This window comes from Taudactylus pleione, unplaced genomic scaffold, assembly GCF_031769625.1.
Source record: "Taudactylus pleione unplaced genomic scaffold, aTauple2 ptg000082l, whole genome shotgun sequence".
Classification (NCBI taxonomy): Eukaryota; Metazoa; Chordata; class Amphibia; order Anura; family Myobatrachidae; genus Taudactylus; species Taudactylus pleione.
In genome coordinates this window covers 3,950,537-3,968,708 of record NW_028284484.1, presented here as the reverse complement: position 1 = coordinate 3,968,708, position 18,172 = coordinate 3,950,537, and the positions used below count along the sequence as shown (strand labels likewise).

General features: G+C 45.0%; 1 protein-coding gene across 1 annotated transcript in view; it reads left to right on the top strand.

Annotated features, from left to right (window-relative positions):
- Nucleotides 1-18,172, top strand: part of LOC148532179 (1-phosphatidylinositol 4,5-bisphosphate phosphodiesterase eta-2-like) — a 695,515-nt gene that overhangs the window by 568,529 nt on the left and 108,814 nt on the right. The window lies entirely within an intron of this gene.

Below are 18,172 nucleotides of genomic sequence, written 5' to 3'. Positions count from 1 at the left end.
TTATTTTATAAGAATTATTACTAGTAATAACAGCCTGACAGTGTATGTGAGAAGCTTATTACTATAATTATCTGCATTAACACACTTATGTACTGATTATTGGACACTTTGGGGCCCGTGCAGAGAAGACAGATTTGCGGACGTATCTCCCACATCTTATTGATTTAATTTTATAATTTAAATGTGGATTGGAAATAAAACTTTTATTGGACACACAGTATGAGTGAGTGCATAGCCATTTTCTTGTTTTGTGTGTGTGTATATATAATATATATATATATATATATATATATATATATATATATATATATATAGTGTATATATATAGTCTTGGAAATTTGGTGTGTTTTGATCAGGGATGTGCGGAATAGGTAGACAGGGGAGGCAGTGCCTCACCTGCCATACACTTTTTACTCCAGAGTTTTGACTGTAAAATATGACTAGAAAAATGCAAAGAAGATATTTACAATATTTTCTTTCAATTGCTCTTATAATTTTTATAGTAAAAACTCTGGAGTATACCTAAGTATGACAGGAAGGGCTCTGCCTCACCTGACCGCACATCACTGCTATACAGGTATATATATATATATATATATATACACAGATATATATGCTGTATATTTAACCATCCCTAAGTATAGATATATTGTGCTTTTATTCTGACTCTCTGAAGAATGACTTTGATTTGGATAAAATAATAATAATGCCTTTTCCATGTTAATCACAGCAGGAATAGAAGAGCACATTGATTGTAGCATGTTTTATTGATGTGCAGCTATGTCTGTGCAGGGATAATTGGCCAACACACTGACTGATCAATGCTTTCAATCAACATCAGGGATTTAGACGCTACCAAACCATTAAATTATTAGTATATTTCACTTTTTAATTATACATGTTGTTTTGCCCTCAGAATCATTGCATATAGATTAATCAATGGGTACATGCATTAAGTTGTATTTTTTCTGTAACAGCATGACAGTGTGAGAAGCTTATTTCTTTAATTATCTGAATTAACACACTTATGTACTGATTATTGGACACTTTGGGGCCCATGCAGAGTAGAAGACAAGTCAGATTTGTGGACGTATCTTGCGTGTTTTCTCAGTGTGCATGTTCTGGTGCCGAGCCTATGCAACTACGGACGTGTCTGAGTTGTACTGTACAGTTCAGCCAACAATGAAGAGGCAACTGATACGTGTACACCTTATACACATATCAGTTGCATCTCAATTGTTGGCTGAACGGATGCGGTAACAGGGTATTCACACGTAGTCACAGTTTAGCACAGGCATGTCAAGTGCCGGAAGTGTAAATATGCCTGTTTCCAGATGTATTTACACCAAGTACGCAGTGGTGATGATGATGATAGTTATTAAACCAAGTGTACAGATTGGGTCGGTCCGGCCATAAAGATGCGTGCAACTTGCATGTGGGCAAATATCCATCCGCATTTTGTTCCATGCATACAATATGATTATGGCCGGCAAGTCGAAATCTGCATGGGCACTCTCATTGGTACACAGGACATACATCTCTCACCCTACATATATACCTACAAGGTAATAAGTTCTGTTCAACCAGAAATGTACATTATTTTACACTTGTATTTCCCCATGATATCTCCACTCTCTACAAATATGACAATGGCTGGGGATGATGCCTGGGACACTTTTGCAAATCCCACACTGCTGACAGTTTCCAAGCTCTATTTTGCACACTGTGAATAGCAGGAGCTGTCAGGATTTGCAGCTTCCAGCCTAAAGCACTGCTTAATTACTGCATGTCTGTGTGCAGTGTCAGGTGCATGCTAATTAATTCTCCTGTCTGTGCACAGCTGAACACTGGTCTATCATTAAGGGAGATTTGCTCAGTTTGGGTCGTGTTCCTGTTAAATTCCAGCCAGTCCATCACTCCATGCCGGTGATAGAAGTTTTTTCGTACTTACGGTTCCTGTCTCCTGCATGGCAGTCAAGTTCCTGAGTCAGTCTAGCTGTGTTTCGTGTGAGCAGCTCTGCGCTCCAGGTGCGCAACCTCGCACACCGTCACCAGTGTCATCCCGGCGGCACTGGTAGCAGCTTTGCGTTCCAGGTGCGCAACCTTGCACACCGTCACCAGTGTCTTCCCGGCGGCACTGGTAGCAACTCTGCATTTCAGGTGCGCTGTTAAGCACACTGTCGCCAGTGTCATCCTGGCGGCACTGGTAGCAGCCCCACGTTCTTGCTACGTACCTCACCTGAGTGTCATCTGCCCAAAGGCTGCTTCACACCATTAGTCCCTTGGCCACGACTATAAAGCCCCCAAGGCTGCTCCAACAGCCCAAAGGCTGCAACCGAATACTTAACCCTTGGCCACGACTAGTACAATACATTCCAGCCCTCAAGGCTGTCATCAGTTGGCTCTACATTAATACCATTGATTCCCTCCAGGAATCATAACAGGAGCATTTTAAAAATCCAGTAGTCCCGATACATAGGGACATTTGATGCGTAAAAATGATCCCGAAACCCATGTGAGGAGACCCAGGGGTATATTTACTAAAGTGCAGGTTTTAGAGAAATGGAGATGTTGCCCATAGCAACCAATCAGGTTCTATTTTTCATTTATCTAGCACCTTCTAAAAGGTAATAGTATCTGATTGGTTGCTATGGGCAACATCTCCTTTTCTAAAAAGCCGCACTTTAGTAAATATACCCCTTAGAGACACTATGAGGAATTAATATCATGCAAATGGAATCAGAAATCTTGTTTTTTTTCTGACAAGTGTCATCTCTATCAGATTACATAAAGGGACACCAGTGTCACTCACTGCTTCAACCTGCCCATTGAAAAGACATTCAAATGCAAGGGAAATAATTAGAAGATATGCAAATGAATCTATTAATTATCTGTAATTGCTTCAACATGTGTGCCAGTTATGTATGAAAAGCAGTTTAGCAGATATCACATACACAATATCTCAGTAGCGGAGCTATATAAAATGTCATGTGACAACACAGGATAGCATAATAATGTGACACAATCAGTACTAACCACAGGACTCCAAAGAGCCCTCTGACAAATCTCATCCTTATGCAGAATTGCCGACATTCTGGCATCCCCCTCCGGGAGGGGGCAGCCAGGTTGGACAAGCAGGGTGGTGTGGTGCAGTAGAGGGGGGTGAGGCCTGGGATACTACCCAACAGTGGGGGGCGGAGCGGGGGGCGTGGACATACATGGAATTGCATCATCGTGGCTCCGCCCCTGCTAAAAATTCCAAAATTTTTGGCATTGTGAAGCAGGGGTTGGGGCCACGAAGACGCAATTCGCATCCCCCCCACTGCTGGGGTTTTATTGTTACTGCGGTGGGGCCGGACGGGACGGTGGCCGCCGGGAGGCTTGCCTGCCTTTCCGGGGGCCAGGAGCGGCAGACGATTTTCGGGAGGCTCCCGGCCAAATCTGGAGGGTAGGCAAATATGCTCTTAGGGTCTCATTCAACTGCTGGGGTAAAATCTGCGACCCACAAGGTCTACCTAGCCTTAGCAGTGATTCTCATTGGAAGCACTCCCTGCTAAACACAGCCAGACAGGCAGTCCCAGGGGGAGGTGAAGGGGCGTGGACAGTCAGCTGCTTGAAAACAGAGGCCATCCTGAGTAACTTGAAAGTTACTCAGATGACAGATGGCCTCACAGTGTGGTCCCATGCTGCGTCCCTGGATGCAGCAGCAGATCACAGAAGCCGTCAAGAGGATATTTACACAAGACGCCTCCTGCAGCATTAGCATATTTTAGCATTGCTGTTGAGTTCAAAGATGCAGCAGCGATGCTAAAAGCGTACAACTCTGACTCAGACGCTGATTTACAATTGATTGCTATCTACAAATAATGCTCTGGATAGAGAAACATATATATGTATGTAAGTGCGCAGACAGACAATGGGCCTGATTCAGAGATGGACGGAATTGCATAGCCGCACACAAGCGGCTGTGCAATTCCGTTCATTTAAAATGCAAATTTCTGAAGGAGGTGTCACACGCCTCCTTGCTGCATCTGCGTGATCCCAGCGCTGTGACCTAGGCCACAGCCTGGGGTCACCATAGAAACAATCGCAAAAAAAGCTAAAGTTTCCAGCAGCCTGGCCGGGTCCTGGCAGCTTGCGAGGCCAGGTAGTCTGCGTGCACTCACGCAGACCGACCCTGGCCTCGTCCCTCCCGGAAAACGAGAGTGACATGCCCCCGTTTCTGGGAACGCCCCCGCTCCGCCTCCCAAACGCCACAGCCTGTCCCGGAGCATCCTCAGCTGTAAGGTCAGCGATGTGACCGTCTGAAGCTTCCTAAGGACGCTCCAGACGGCATTGCTACATAGTTTCTGGCTGCAGGGTGCCATTCTAGGCACCCTGCTAGCCAGATGAGGCTAGCAGAATAAAGCTCAGTAGGCCTGACCAAATGATTTAGGGGGCCTTATACGGCCCCCGGGCCTGAGGTTCCCCATCCCTGCTCTAATGGAAAACCGACATTACTTTTGAGTCAAGGCAGTCTCTTCTCTCCAGGGAAAGTCACACAGCTTCCTCTCTTTCCATATAGACCTTCTCTTAGGTCTGTTGTTTCTAAATGCAGGCGTGTCGCAGCTATTTTGGGGACGTGTCTGTGTCTGCAATTGTGAATTCTTATGCATGTTGATACAATGTGCATTGTTTCTTCCTCGAAGGCACTAAGCGAGGCTAGCCTATAGTGGTTTTATCCACTAAGCTGCCATCTCACTGATTTAACATTAATCCCCAGCTCATGTATATTTAGAAAATCCTTTTATTTCATAAAATATCATTATTTTCAGAAGATTTCTAGATGATGACGGGTGAAGATCAACTAGGTTCTGGCTGTCTCAGAGGAATCCACACTGACGGCAAAGTCCTATTTCACTGCTAGTGATTGAATGGCCAGTTACAAATTGTTTCCTTGCAGAGAGAGATGGTCTTTATCATTAATCTTTTCATAGATATTCTGATGGATATTCAAACCACAATTCATTATCTGGACTTAATGAGTTATGCTACTTTCTGTCTCTCCAGCCATATACGCAATGCTATTTATCATAAGGGAAAGTATGGTAGGGGGTGCGGTGTGTATATAATGTGCAGCTGCATGATCAGAGAACGTAACAAGTATCTACAATCTGTATTTATAATGAGGATACTAGGTACATAGGGCCTGATTCAGAGATGTACGCTTACCCGATGCCTGTCAGTGTGATCGCTCCCCCCACATGCATAGGAGACTTCTGCGGCTGCTACTTAGCAGTCGTGAGCAGTCTCTCAGTGCAGCCCAGCACACAGCAGCGTGTGCTGGGCTGCTATAATGAAAGAGAGAGGGGGGGGAGGCGGCGATGGACCCCGGCCCCTCCAGGAAGCCAGGGCCCGGGTAATTAGTACCCGCTCCCCCCCCTGACCCCTACTGCATGTCCCTGGCTGAGGTGTATGGATACAGTTACAGTCAGGTCCATAAATATTGGGACATTGACAGAATTTTCATATTTTGGCCTCTATTCACAACCACAATGTCTTTGAAATGAAACAAACAAGATGTGCTTTAACTGCAGACTTTCAGATTTAATTTGAGGGTAATTACATCCAAATCAGGTGAACGGTGTAGGAATTACAACGGTTTCTATATGTGCCTCCCACTTTTTAAGGGGCCAAAAGTAATGGGACTATCAACTCAAAAGCTATTTCATGGACAGGTGTGGGCTATTCCCTCATTATTTCATTATCAATTAAGCAGGTAAAAGGTCTGGAGTTGATTCTAGGTGTAACATTTGCATTTGGAATCAGTTGCTGTCGACTCTCAATATGAGATCCAAAGAGCTGTCACTATCAGTGAAGCAAGCCATCATTAGGCTGAAAAAACAAAACAAACCCATCAGAGAGATAGCAAAAACATTAGGTGTGGCCAAATCAACTGTTTGGAACATTCTTAAAAAGAAAGAACGCACCGGAGAGCTCAGCAACACCAAAAGACCCAGAAGACCACGGAAAACAACTGTGGTGGATGACAGAAGAATTATTTCCCCGGTGAAGAAAAACCCCTTCACAACAGTTGGCGAAATCAAGAACACTCTCCAGGAGGTAGGTGCATATGTGTCAAAGTCAACAATCAAGATAACACTTAACAAGAGTGAATATAGAGGGTTCACCACAAGAAGTAAACAATTGGTGAGCCACAAAAACAGGAAGACCAGATTAGAGTTTGCCAAACAACATCTAAAAAAGCCATTACAGTTCTGGAACAACATCCTATGGACAGATGAGACAAAGATCAACTTGTACCAGAGTGATGGGAAGAGAAGAGTATGGAGAAGGAAAGGAACTGCTCATGATCCAAAACATACCACCTCATCAGTGTAGCATGGTGGTGGTAGTGTCATGGCGTGGGCATGTATGGCTGCCAATGGAACTGGTTCCCTTGTATTTATTGATGATGTGACTGCTGACAAAAGCAGCAGAATGAATTCTGAAGTGTTTCAGGCAATATTATATGCTCATATTCAGTCAAATGCTTCAGAACTCATAGGAAAGCGCTTCACAGTGCAGATGGACAATGACCCGAAGCATACTGCAAAAGCAACCAAGGAGTTTTTTAAGGCTAAAAAGTGGAATGTTATGCAATGGCCAAGTCAATCCTCTGACCTGAATCCGATTGAGCATGCATTTCACTTGATGAAGACAAAACTGAAGGGAAAATACTCCAAGAACAAGCAGGAACTGAAGACATTTGCAGTAGAGGCCTGGCAGAGCATCACCAGGGATGAAACCCAGCGTCTGGTGATGTCTATGCGTTCCAGACTTCAGGCTGTAATTGCCTACAAAGGATTTGCAACAAAGTATTAAAAAGTGAAAGTTAGATTTAGGATTGTTTAGTTTGTCCCCTTACTTTTGGCCCCTTAAAAAGTGGGAGGCACATATAGAAACCGTTGTAATTCCTACACCGTTCACCTGATTTGGATGTAATTACCCTCAAATTAAATCTGAAAGTCTGCAGTTAAAGCACATCTTGTTTGTTTCATTTCAAAGCCATTGTGGTGGTGAATAGAGGCCAAAATATGAAAATATCTAATAATGTCCCAATATTTATGGACCTAGGGAACAGTGCAATGAAAACAAACAACTGTGCTTGGTTATATAAGTACACGGCTGAAATACACAGACATAAGGCAGAAAGATAAATTATTGTATTTAGTAAAAAATGCAGGGGGCATGTACAAGTGAATGAATTAAATGGTACTCATATGAAGTTGTTAAAGCTTTAGTAAAAGTTTCAGTAGTTTTGTTCTTCCTTTGCCTCCCAGCTTTTTATGTTGCCAGTTAGTGCATGCTGCTATTGTGTACTGTGGCCCTGATTCAGAGCCGGACGCTCTGACAGAGCGCTCGCTCTGAATCAGGGCCGTCCTTCTTGATTTTTAGAGCGGCCTCCTGGCCGCTCGTATAGCTGCGGGTGACCACCCACAGCTATAGCGAGCGGCCAGGAAGATGGTCGCGATGGTCAAGACCATCGGGCTTGCGACGAGACCCTTGTGGTAGGGTCTCGTTGCCGCAAGCCCTGGAGTGCTTTCGGCTCAAACAGAGCCGAAAGCACCCCCACTGACATCACTTGTGATGTCAGTGGGGCCGACCCCAGACGGTAGGCGTTCCCATGGGAACGCCTCCGTATGGACAGCCACGCCCACCAAAGGGGGCGTGCTGTCACTCAACATCGACAGCACACCCCTTTGGTACGAAACTCGGAGCGACGGTTTGCCCGTCGCTATCCGGGTCTCACGCATGCGCACGACGGAGCCCGCTCCGTCGTGCGCATGCACACTAGGCCACCATCGACCCACTTGCGAGCGCTCAGTGCTCGCGACCGGTTCTGAATCAGGCCCTGTGTTCTACCTGACTGTACCGATGTAACTGCCATCTCCCTGTATCACATCTTAATGTAGGGAGCAGACAAGTTATGGAGCTTTATTAAATAGTGCTGATTTATATCTTTCAAAATGACATCCTCTAGACAACCTTTCACTATCAAATGGCTATTTCCATACGGTTATCCTTTGGCATCTTGCTAAGCTGTTAATGAAAGCACTTGGCTGTGCTGCACTATTGATATAAATTCCCTTTTATTTTTCCCTGTGTGTAACGTAGCAGATACATTAATGTACATGAGCTAGGAATGTTGCCTTGACGGCATAGGCAGTGCCAAGGCAAATGCAGGCTGCTCAAATCAAGCGTTCTCTTTGGGGAATGACAAAAAGCGCCTTCTATTGCTATATATAGACGTACACACCTTTCCCAACATAATGTGTGTAGTCATTTGGAAACATCACAGAGGGTAGCTATGTATTCCTGTTGTCATTTCCCATTCTGCTATACATCATTGTGTATTATTTTATATGGCATTATGAGTTGAACAAGTGCAAAACTTATATATTGAACTACAGTTAGTTGAACCTAATATAGGTGAAATAAATAGATTAAGGACACAGGGCCTGATTCAGCAGTGATCGCAATTGCACGGAACATAGCTGTGAAAATATGCTAATGCTTGCCATAGCTCAGCCGGCATAAAGATACCCATTACTGCTTTCTCACAAATATATATATAGTTTATCTTATATGCTGCAGTGGTGGCACCGTGGAGTTTGGGGTCTTAATAGGGAACCCACATGTGGGGACATTCAGGGGCACATCCCGTAGACTAAGGAAGCCGAAACGGAAGAAGCGAGATGCGGTGGAGCTGCAAGTCAGAGGTCACACATTCCTGGGGAGCTGCTGGTTCCTAGTGCCCGGCGCTAAGGTGCTCCAGTAACATAGAGCACCTCTACCACCAGGAGGCGCCTGGGGAATCAATAGCACCAGGAGACTGGAACCACGATCATTGCAGGCAGGAGTCAGGTGTCACCCGATGCCATCTGCACTTCCCTAGTGTAACCACTGGCTCATAGCAGAACAGGGACCCAGGAGGTTATACAGCAGCATCGCTGGGTCCTTATTGCTATGACGCCTGGTGATGCACTGGTCCACCTCTGTCAATGAGTATGAACACTCATAGCTGACTCTGAGTCAGATACACCCGCGGCTCTTCTCCATCTCTCTGCGGCTGTCTGCTTACTACATAATAGCACTGCTAGAATCTGCCTTTATTACTATATTACTAAAAATGACCGCAACAGCATGTGGAAGCCTATTCCTCCCACTGCCACCGCTGCCATCCATAGTATCTTGACTTACACCAGCCCAGTACTGGGTGCAAAAGATCCGGCGCAAACATATGCCCCATCTGTGTCCACGCACTGCGAATGAGCGCTGAAGTTGCCTTACACCCCCACAACACTCCTGTGATACTCCGACGAGAAGGAAAAGTTCTGTGCAACCGCATGGTAGCTGCCCAGTTACCTCCCAGTAACACCCATTTCATGTGTGTTCCATTGATGGACCGATCAATACGTAGGCACCAGCAATTATCTGTCCATGTGCGGAAGACAATTTTGTTCTTTGGCACTTGCGCAGTATGCTGAAATCCACGGGATTCGTGAGAATTGCGACTCAAAGTCAGCCCTCTTGTCACTTTCTTAAATCTTGTGCCTAATTATTTATTAGTAGGAGCAAAGAGCAGCCTGACCCAGGAGAAATTCTGCACTCAAGTCGCTGCAGGTTCTATGTACACAGAAGGGCAGAGTGTTATATGTGCAGGAACATCATGAATTCCTTACAGACTGCTGCTATTAGCTGCACGCTGGGAATCACTCACCGCAATACTTTAAATGAATAAAATATGGGAGAAAACTGATAATCTCAATGACAATGAATAGTTAAACCTCGGTACTCAGGGAGATGAATACATTTTGTTCATTCCTATAAAAAATTATTACTTATGAAAAAGAAGCTTTTCTGAAATTATTTTAAAATGTGGATGCAATATAAATATATAGAGAGCATGACCAGAAAGGGTGGTTTAAACAATAGTACAAGTCATGGATTGCCCTGCTGAACCCATGTCCACACATATGTACAGTGCATGCAAAGGGAGGCAAGAGTTAAAGACTCATGAGTCAAATACTATTATAAAGTATACAGTTGGCAAAGTGATTTTCAAGGACACTTTTCTGCTGAGTTTATGCCCCCAGGCACATCACACATGTCACTGTCTAGGTGAATTGTGGTTTACTACAATCTCCATTATGACATGGTTACTGGATCTATAGTGCTGAATACTGTGTATAGTGACTGTCAGAGATGGGAACAAAGCCTTTTTATATCACATTGTCTATGCCACACAAACTATATTAAAAAGAGTATTTTTTTTAAATTGTAATATTATTTAAATGTAAGCAAGCAAGTAACTTGGAAATGTATCAACCCCTCAGAAAAGGAAGAGCAGAGGTATTGTCTAGAGCAACCAATCATATTATTGCTATAATTTCTCTTGTACATTCTAGCAAATGATAGTTACAGTCTGCAAGTTGCGTATTAAGAGAGGAGGGGCCCGTGTGCATTCTCCTTCCAGGGCTCCCCCTCAGATTGCAGGGCATTAAGGGCCACTGGTACCTCTACTTCACTTGCAAAAGAAATATTAAAATAAAAACAAGACTCGCATACCATGATAGTAAAACTTTAATACACTCACACATACTCACCTTATCCCTGGTGTAGATCGTGTACCCTTGTCCAATAGAATCCAGATCGGGACCTGTAAAAAATAAAAGCTACTCACCTATCCCTTGGTTCCGATTCACTTCGGTCCATGTAGACATCCACTGTCTTCTTAAAATAAAAATAAATGCATTGGCTGAACGTTCACTGGCTGAGAGAGACGACCATCCGCCTCTCAGCCAATGAGCAAGTAATACCCCTTTTACACCAGAGCAAAAACCTGGGTTTTTGCTGGGTCTACCCAGGTCGCAGCTCAGTGTAAAAGGGTCCCTGAAAAATAACCCGAGTCAATTGACCCAGCAATCCAACCCAGCTAGCTTTCAGGGTCAGACCCAGGATGGACCTGGGTAATGGTGCAGTGTAAACGGCGCAACCCGGGTTATCCGAGCTGGGTCACCTCCCACTTTTTATGACCTCACAAGTTTAGCTGGGCAGACCGAGGTTCAGTGTGAACGGGGCTGACCTGAGAATAACCCAGATCGATGGTGCTGTGTAAACGGGGTCTGACCTGGGTTGGAACCATTTCTGAAAACCTAGATCGGACTCGGGTTGTTGGTGGAAAAGAGGTGACAGTGTTTGTGTATCAGAATTAATCATCTATAATGTACAAGCAACATGGGATGAAACACAATTTCTACCTTAAATTTACATCAATGGAGGCATACACCCCTAATACCAGTAAGTACATAACTAGAACTATGGGGGCCCTATAGCAATACTTTGAAGATTCTAACGAGGAACACCCTTTCTTGAACTCATCTACCTTACTTACCCTCTGCTGAGCACTGCCGTTGTTTACCATACTGAGCCATCTATTTTCCACCTTATCCACTGCTGAGCGCTGCTCTCACTTATCTTACTGAACCAGCCAACTTCCATCTATTTCCTGCTGATTGCCACCCTCACTTACCTTACTGACAGACATTCCCCTCATTATCCTCTTCTAATCACTGCCCTCACTTACCTTACTGAGCCAGCCATCTCCATCCATATTTTCTGCTGTTTGCTGCCCTCACTTACCTGACTGAGCCAGCCATCTCCTCACTTTAGCTTGCCCCATGGATACGCAATTCACTGCATTTTGCCGTGAAGGGACAGGGACTAATTGCATGAGAGCCTGGCCCCGTCTCCTAAACTGGTTAGCTGTATCTCTACTCTGGGCTTATCCCAGATAGGAGAAACCAAAAGTAGGCAAGTAGTATGCACTTACCTTACTGAGCCAGCCCTCTCCCTCCTTTTTTCTCTGCTGATCGCTGCCCTCACTTCTATACTGAGCCAGCCCTCCCCCTCATCCTCTACTAAGCACTGCCCTTACTAACCGAGCCAGCCATCTTCCTCCTTATCTTCTGCTGATCAGTGCCCCCATTTACCTTAATGAGCCAGCCATCTCCCTCCTTATCATCTGCTGATCGCTGCCCTCACTTACCTTACTGAGCCAGCCCTCTCCCTCGTTATCCTTTACTAATCACTGCTCTCATTTGCTTACCGAGCCAGCACTTAACTTCATCCGCTGCTAAGTACTGCCATCACTTACCTTACAAAGCCAGCGCTCTCCCTCCATATCCTCTGCTGAACTCTGCCCTCACTTACCTTACCGAGCCACCCATCTCCCACCTTAGTTTCTGCTGATTGCTGCCCTCGCTTACCTTACCAGGCCAGCCAACTCCCTCCTTATCCTCTGATGAGTGCTGCCCTCACTTACCTTACCGAGCCACCCATCTCCCACCTTAGTTTCTGCTGATTGCTGCCCTGGCTTACCATACCAAGCCAGCCTTCTCCCTCCTTATCCTCTGCTGATCAATGCCCTCACTTAACAAACTGAATCTGTTGTCTGCCTCCTTATCCTCTACTGATCGCTGTCCTCACTTACCTTACCGAGTCAGCCATCCCACCTTAACTTCTGCTGATTGCTGCCCTCACATACCTTAGCAAGCCAGCCATCTCCCTCCTTATCCTCTGCTAATCACTGCCCTCACTTACCACACTGAACCAGCTTTCTGTCTCCTTATCCTCTGCTGAGCACTGCCCTCACTTCCTTACCGAGCCAGCTGTCTGCCTCCTTATTCCTCTGCTTATCGCTGTCCTCACTTACCTTACCAAGCCAGCCATCTCCCTCCTTATCCTCTGCTGATTGCTGCCCTCACTTACCTTACCAAGCCAACCAGTTCCCTCTTAATCCTCTGCTGATCACTTACCATACTGAACCAGCTGTTTGTCTCCTTATCCTCTCTTAAGTACTGCCCTCACTTACCTTACCAAGCCAGCCCGTCCCTTCATATCCTCTGCTAAGTACTGCCCTCACTTACCTTACCAAGCCAGCCATCTCCCTCCTTATCCTCTGTTAAGCACTGCCCTCACCTTACCAAGCCAGCTGTCTGCCTCCTTATCCTCTGCTAAGAGTCCTCGGGGAAGGATTCATGATTCCTGTAATTTTAGCCCCGCGATTCTCAGTATTATCTGTCCATCCTGCTCACTTCACTGGGAAGTTAGCTGGATGTGGGTGATCCATCCACTCTTCTAGTGGACCGGGGGACTACCCGAAAAATCAGGGATCTCCCACACCTTCCTGGAGAGTAGGTAAGTATGCAGTAGGAACACCTTAGCAGTCCAACTTTTCCCCACTGCCTCATGAAAATTGTTGCCCCTTCACAAATGTGACCATCTAGCGTTATTAAAAATCATGCACCCTGGTAGGAAATCTAGGCACACTTACACAAATGAAGATACATGAAGGCGCTTATCCACTTGCCGATAGAAATGAACGATTACGACATCATTATCGTTCAATCGTTCATTAATCATGCAGCAATCTTGCAGCAAAATCCTGGCAACGACCAGCAATGCGCGCTCCCGCGGGTCGTTGTTGGCATTGCTCATTGCCCAATTATGACGGTCAACCTGACGATATTGTCAGGTTGAGTATGTTCGGGGATGAAGGAGGGTGACTGCACTGTATAATGAACGACTGAACGATATCGATATCATAATCGTTCAGTCAGAGGCGTCTTAAGAGAGGAGGGGACCCGTGTGCATTCCTCGTGTGATGGCCCCTCCTCTCTCCCCGGTGGCCGGCAGCCGAATTACGCGGCTAGCCAGCCACCGGAGCCTTAGTAGACTCTGGGCACTACAGTGTGCGCGGAGTCTACTGCGCATGCGGCCATTTTCCGGTGTTCTGAGCAGCGCAGACACCCGACATGGGACCAAGGACAGGTAAGTCTAAAATAACATGGGTGCAGTATGTGCGGTCCGGGGCCCCCCTGGACCCGGGGGCCCATGTGCCCCGCACACACTGCACCCATTATAGATACGCCACTGCGTTCAGTCCTTCATTGTCAGCAAGTGGATACGCACCTTGAGAGGCCAGAAGTGACTTTTGCACTACAGAGTGTACATTTTGCAATTTATTCAATTATGCAATGTGTAACGCACCAGAAAAAGAGCCACGTTCCTTCAGTGACATTACCATACCTTCCAAATTTTGTAGTTGCTTTCTCATGACAATATGCATGTGCCTCTGAATGCAGGAATAGGACATGGCAACATCACAGGGGTATAACTATGTCACGTTAGGGTTTACTATGTGCATTCCGGGGAGCGTCCAGCAATTCAGAGCCCTGAGACCCCGCCACAACCATCCTCAAAATACCCCTTCAATGCTGCGTGCACCAGTGGCAGGTGCAATGGACCCCTGTTGAGTGCAGTTCTTCTGCTATGCAGTGTACGGTGCATATCGCCAAACTCTACCAGTGTGGGACAAACTGTCTACGAGTGGGACTGAGCTCTCAAATCAGCACTGTTGGGAAGGATTTGATTATAGCTTAATGTTATTATCAGCAGATTTTGATTGTGTTACTACAACCTACAAAACTCGGCAAACATTTTTGGCATTTAAAATACAATATATTATATATGAGAATTAAACCGAGCATGGGCAGGTGCTGAATTTACATGAGGCATGATGAAGAAGTTGCTCTCGTTTGTCAAATGTACAGCGTCTTCTAATCTAATAGGTAGTTAACAAATCTATATCCTGCTTCCTTTATACAATAAACCTTATAGTACTTCTTCTATTAACTATACTTACCTAGCAATATAAATGAATAACAATGTTATTAAATCCTATTATCTTTTATACAACAAAAATCATATTAAGTGAGGTGTAACCCTGTATATACAGTATGTATATTTCCTCGCAGTATGAGACAGCAGACTGGACAGGTCTGTATCACTGTCACTTTAACAAACTCTACTTCCTCCTAGTGAGGTCAGCAGCTCCCCACATGCTGGTGATTGGGGGAAAATGGTGGTGGTGGGCCTACAGGCTTCCACTTACAGAAAACCATGGTTCAATATACTATGTGCATTGGTTTGATGAGAGTTAAAAAGCGTATTTGCAGTGCAGGTAAGGAAATAAACACAAACCATCCCCAATGTGTTACATTTAAAGGCACCTTAACTGTGACTAGACAGGTATATACCAAAGTAATCATAAGCTCAAGTATGGAATTGAAGTTACTGACTGGTACTGGGAAGCAGATTAATTTGTCTTGGAGAAATTGGACCTTACTAGGATTGTTATGTATTAGAGGAGGCAAAGTCAGTGAGGCATGTCCTGTGTCTGTCTTGATGGACCTTGGTGCACTACAGTCCTCAAAAGTCATGTTCATGTACTCAAAAAAAGGGACATACAAAGTCTAGGACAGATCTTTCCCTGTAAATTGGGGGCAGGCACCTATAGGTTTGTGTATAAATAAAATAATAATAATGTTACAAATATATTAAACTTCAATGTTTTTTGCTGTTATTACTATGCAGTGTTGTGTGAGAACTTTAAATAGAATTGAACTGTGTTTATGTCTCCTGCAGCACATTGTAATTACTATGTGTCCTCAGTGCTTATAAACATCCTGCTTATGAAAGCCATGAATCACTGGTGCTGCATGGTTGCACAGCAATTAGGTTACATGCGTGCAGCATACTTGTGACCTAATTACCATTTGACATGTGTGGAGATTTACATGGCTTGTCTGGTAACACTGCTCCTGCCAAAATTGCATTCTTTCCAGATGTCTTCTGAGAACCATATGTGAAATCATAAGTAGCACTGGTGGATCTTTTCCAATGATTCAATCGCTAATTAACACACTTGTGCCTTAAATAGAAAATCTGTAAAAACCTGAGCGGTTGTGGGGTAAAGGGTTTAAAATCCATTGGTTTAGAGCAAAACTCTCTGGCCAGCGTTGCCTGGGGACTTAACCCTTGTGGAGTAAAATGTACATTGTTTTGTTTCTCACAGTTTGGATTATATAAAATATTTGTATCATGAACATTATTAAAATCGGCAACTTCACAGAAAAAATACACTTTTGTGGAAGTCTCCCCTTTACACACAGCCTTTGGTGCAAATCCAGAAAATTATCCCCAAAAAAAGAATTGCCCTTATCTCAGGAGTAGTGTGTGTGTAGTAGTTTGCATATATATGTTTTTTTTTCTTGGCACTACTACTCCTGTTGCCAGGGGCGATTGCTGTGTAACACATTAATTATCACCACTCTACGGTTCCTTCAAAAAGAAGCCAAAAGTAACAAGTGGTTTTGCAGTTATTCACTAAGGGTATTTGGGGGAGATGTATCAAACCTTGGAAAGAGAGACAGTACCAACCAATCAACTTTTAACTGTTATTTTACAGACTGTTTGAAAAATGATAGGAGCTGATTGGTAGTTTTTGTTTCCACTTTATCGCTCTCCAAGATTTGACACATCTCCCCCTTTGTCTATAAATATTAGGCCTGATTCAGATGCATCTGCTTTGTGGCTGCTTCTCTGTGTTTTGCTGCAGCAGCCTGCTTACTACTTAGGGCCACATTTAGTAACAAACCTTAATACCAGCAACATATTAGTTTAGTATTACAGTGATAGGAACAAATATGCCACTGGTATTCGTTATTACTTAATTCACCGACGAAGTCCAGCATTGTCCTCTTTAACAGCGGGGTCCTCACTCAGCTGCAGGCAGCCAATCGCTGCCAGCGACAGACTTCTATGTCGTGTGCATGCTGGATAGTCGGTCTGTGTATGTGCATGACTGTTTCACCCGGCGGGTCCCCGCATCGCTCTCGCCATCTAAAGATGGTGTAAGCAATGCAATGACAAATGCCATGATAAATATTGGAACGATGACATCCCTTCAGCGAGTGCTAGGGTTATGTATCGTTGTTAAATGATGCCCCTAATGCCTATCTATGTGAGTATCTATCCGTCTTCACGCAGAAAGACACCTGGCCATCACTGATTTCCCGCCCGCAGCTGCAGGCAGACTTTATTAGTGTCATAACTTACACCCACCCCAAGCTGGGTGCTGAAGATCTGTCTGCATCAGGCGTCCCATCTGCACATCGCAAACAAGTCGCCCATTTGACTATGAGAGTGATCTGTCAAACTTCGTCTGTGTAGGTATGCATGGTACAGCCCATGTACAGTCTGTGAAGGTGATTCAATTTTTCTGGGCGCTCATTAATTATGGCCCTCTTCGCCCCCTATGAGTCCAGGTTTAGCCATGTAAAACGGCTAAACCCGTCTAAAATTCTGGTGAGGGCGCGCTAACTGCGGTAAGCGCACCCTAACCGGGGGGTTTCTCGCTCATTTCTGCTCACACCCTCCTGAGTGTGTGCAGAAATGCCGGCGCCGGCGGTTATCATGCCCTGACAGAACAACAATTGAATTGCTCTGTCGGGCGTCTTAAAAAAAAAAAAAAAAAAGCCACCGGCAAAACATTTGAATCGCCCTCTATGATTGGTTTCTGCAGCGTGTTCCCCACACTCTACCATCACGTTTAAAGTTCTCAAGCTGTCACAGTTACAGTACAGTGCTGTAAATCACATTACTACCATGTCAGCATTCACGATTCCGCATAACACTTTCCCACTGTTGACATTCTGACTGTTAACTACATTCCCTCATGCAGGCCCGGACTGGGCATCTGGCACTTTCGGCAAATGCTAGAAGGGCCGATGGCCTGATGGGCTGGTCTAGACTGAAACTTGGTCGAGCAGTTCCGCCTCTCAGTGCACTGCTTGGCCGGGATACTGAGAGACATGGTGTGTGGCGAGGTGACGCCCCCTTTGCGTGAGCGTGTTCACCTACGGCGCGCGCACAAATATTAATGCCAGGGCTGGTCTGGAGCCCCAGTAAATCCCTGCCCTCATGGTATCTTATGTGGGGTTAATTACCTTTCGGCTTCTTTTCTTCTCTCCTCTCTGGCTCCTCACTCATAGCTTCGCACATTTAAGGGAACCACTACATTGTGACACTGTCAGTTTTAACTGGGTGCTGGGCTGGCAGCAATTGCACAGTCTGGTCCCTGCACCTCTAAGTAAAGGGGCCAACCAGAGATTAATGGGCCTATTTTCTGCACTAGAGTACAGGAGATCTATGGGGACAGCTGTGTATATTTGTAGATCTTATACAGCAGAAAATGTGTAGTAAAGTAAGTTTGCTGTTGTAATTT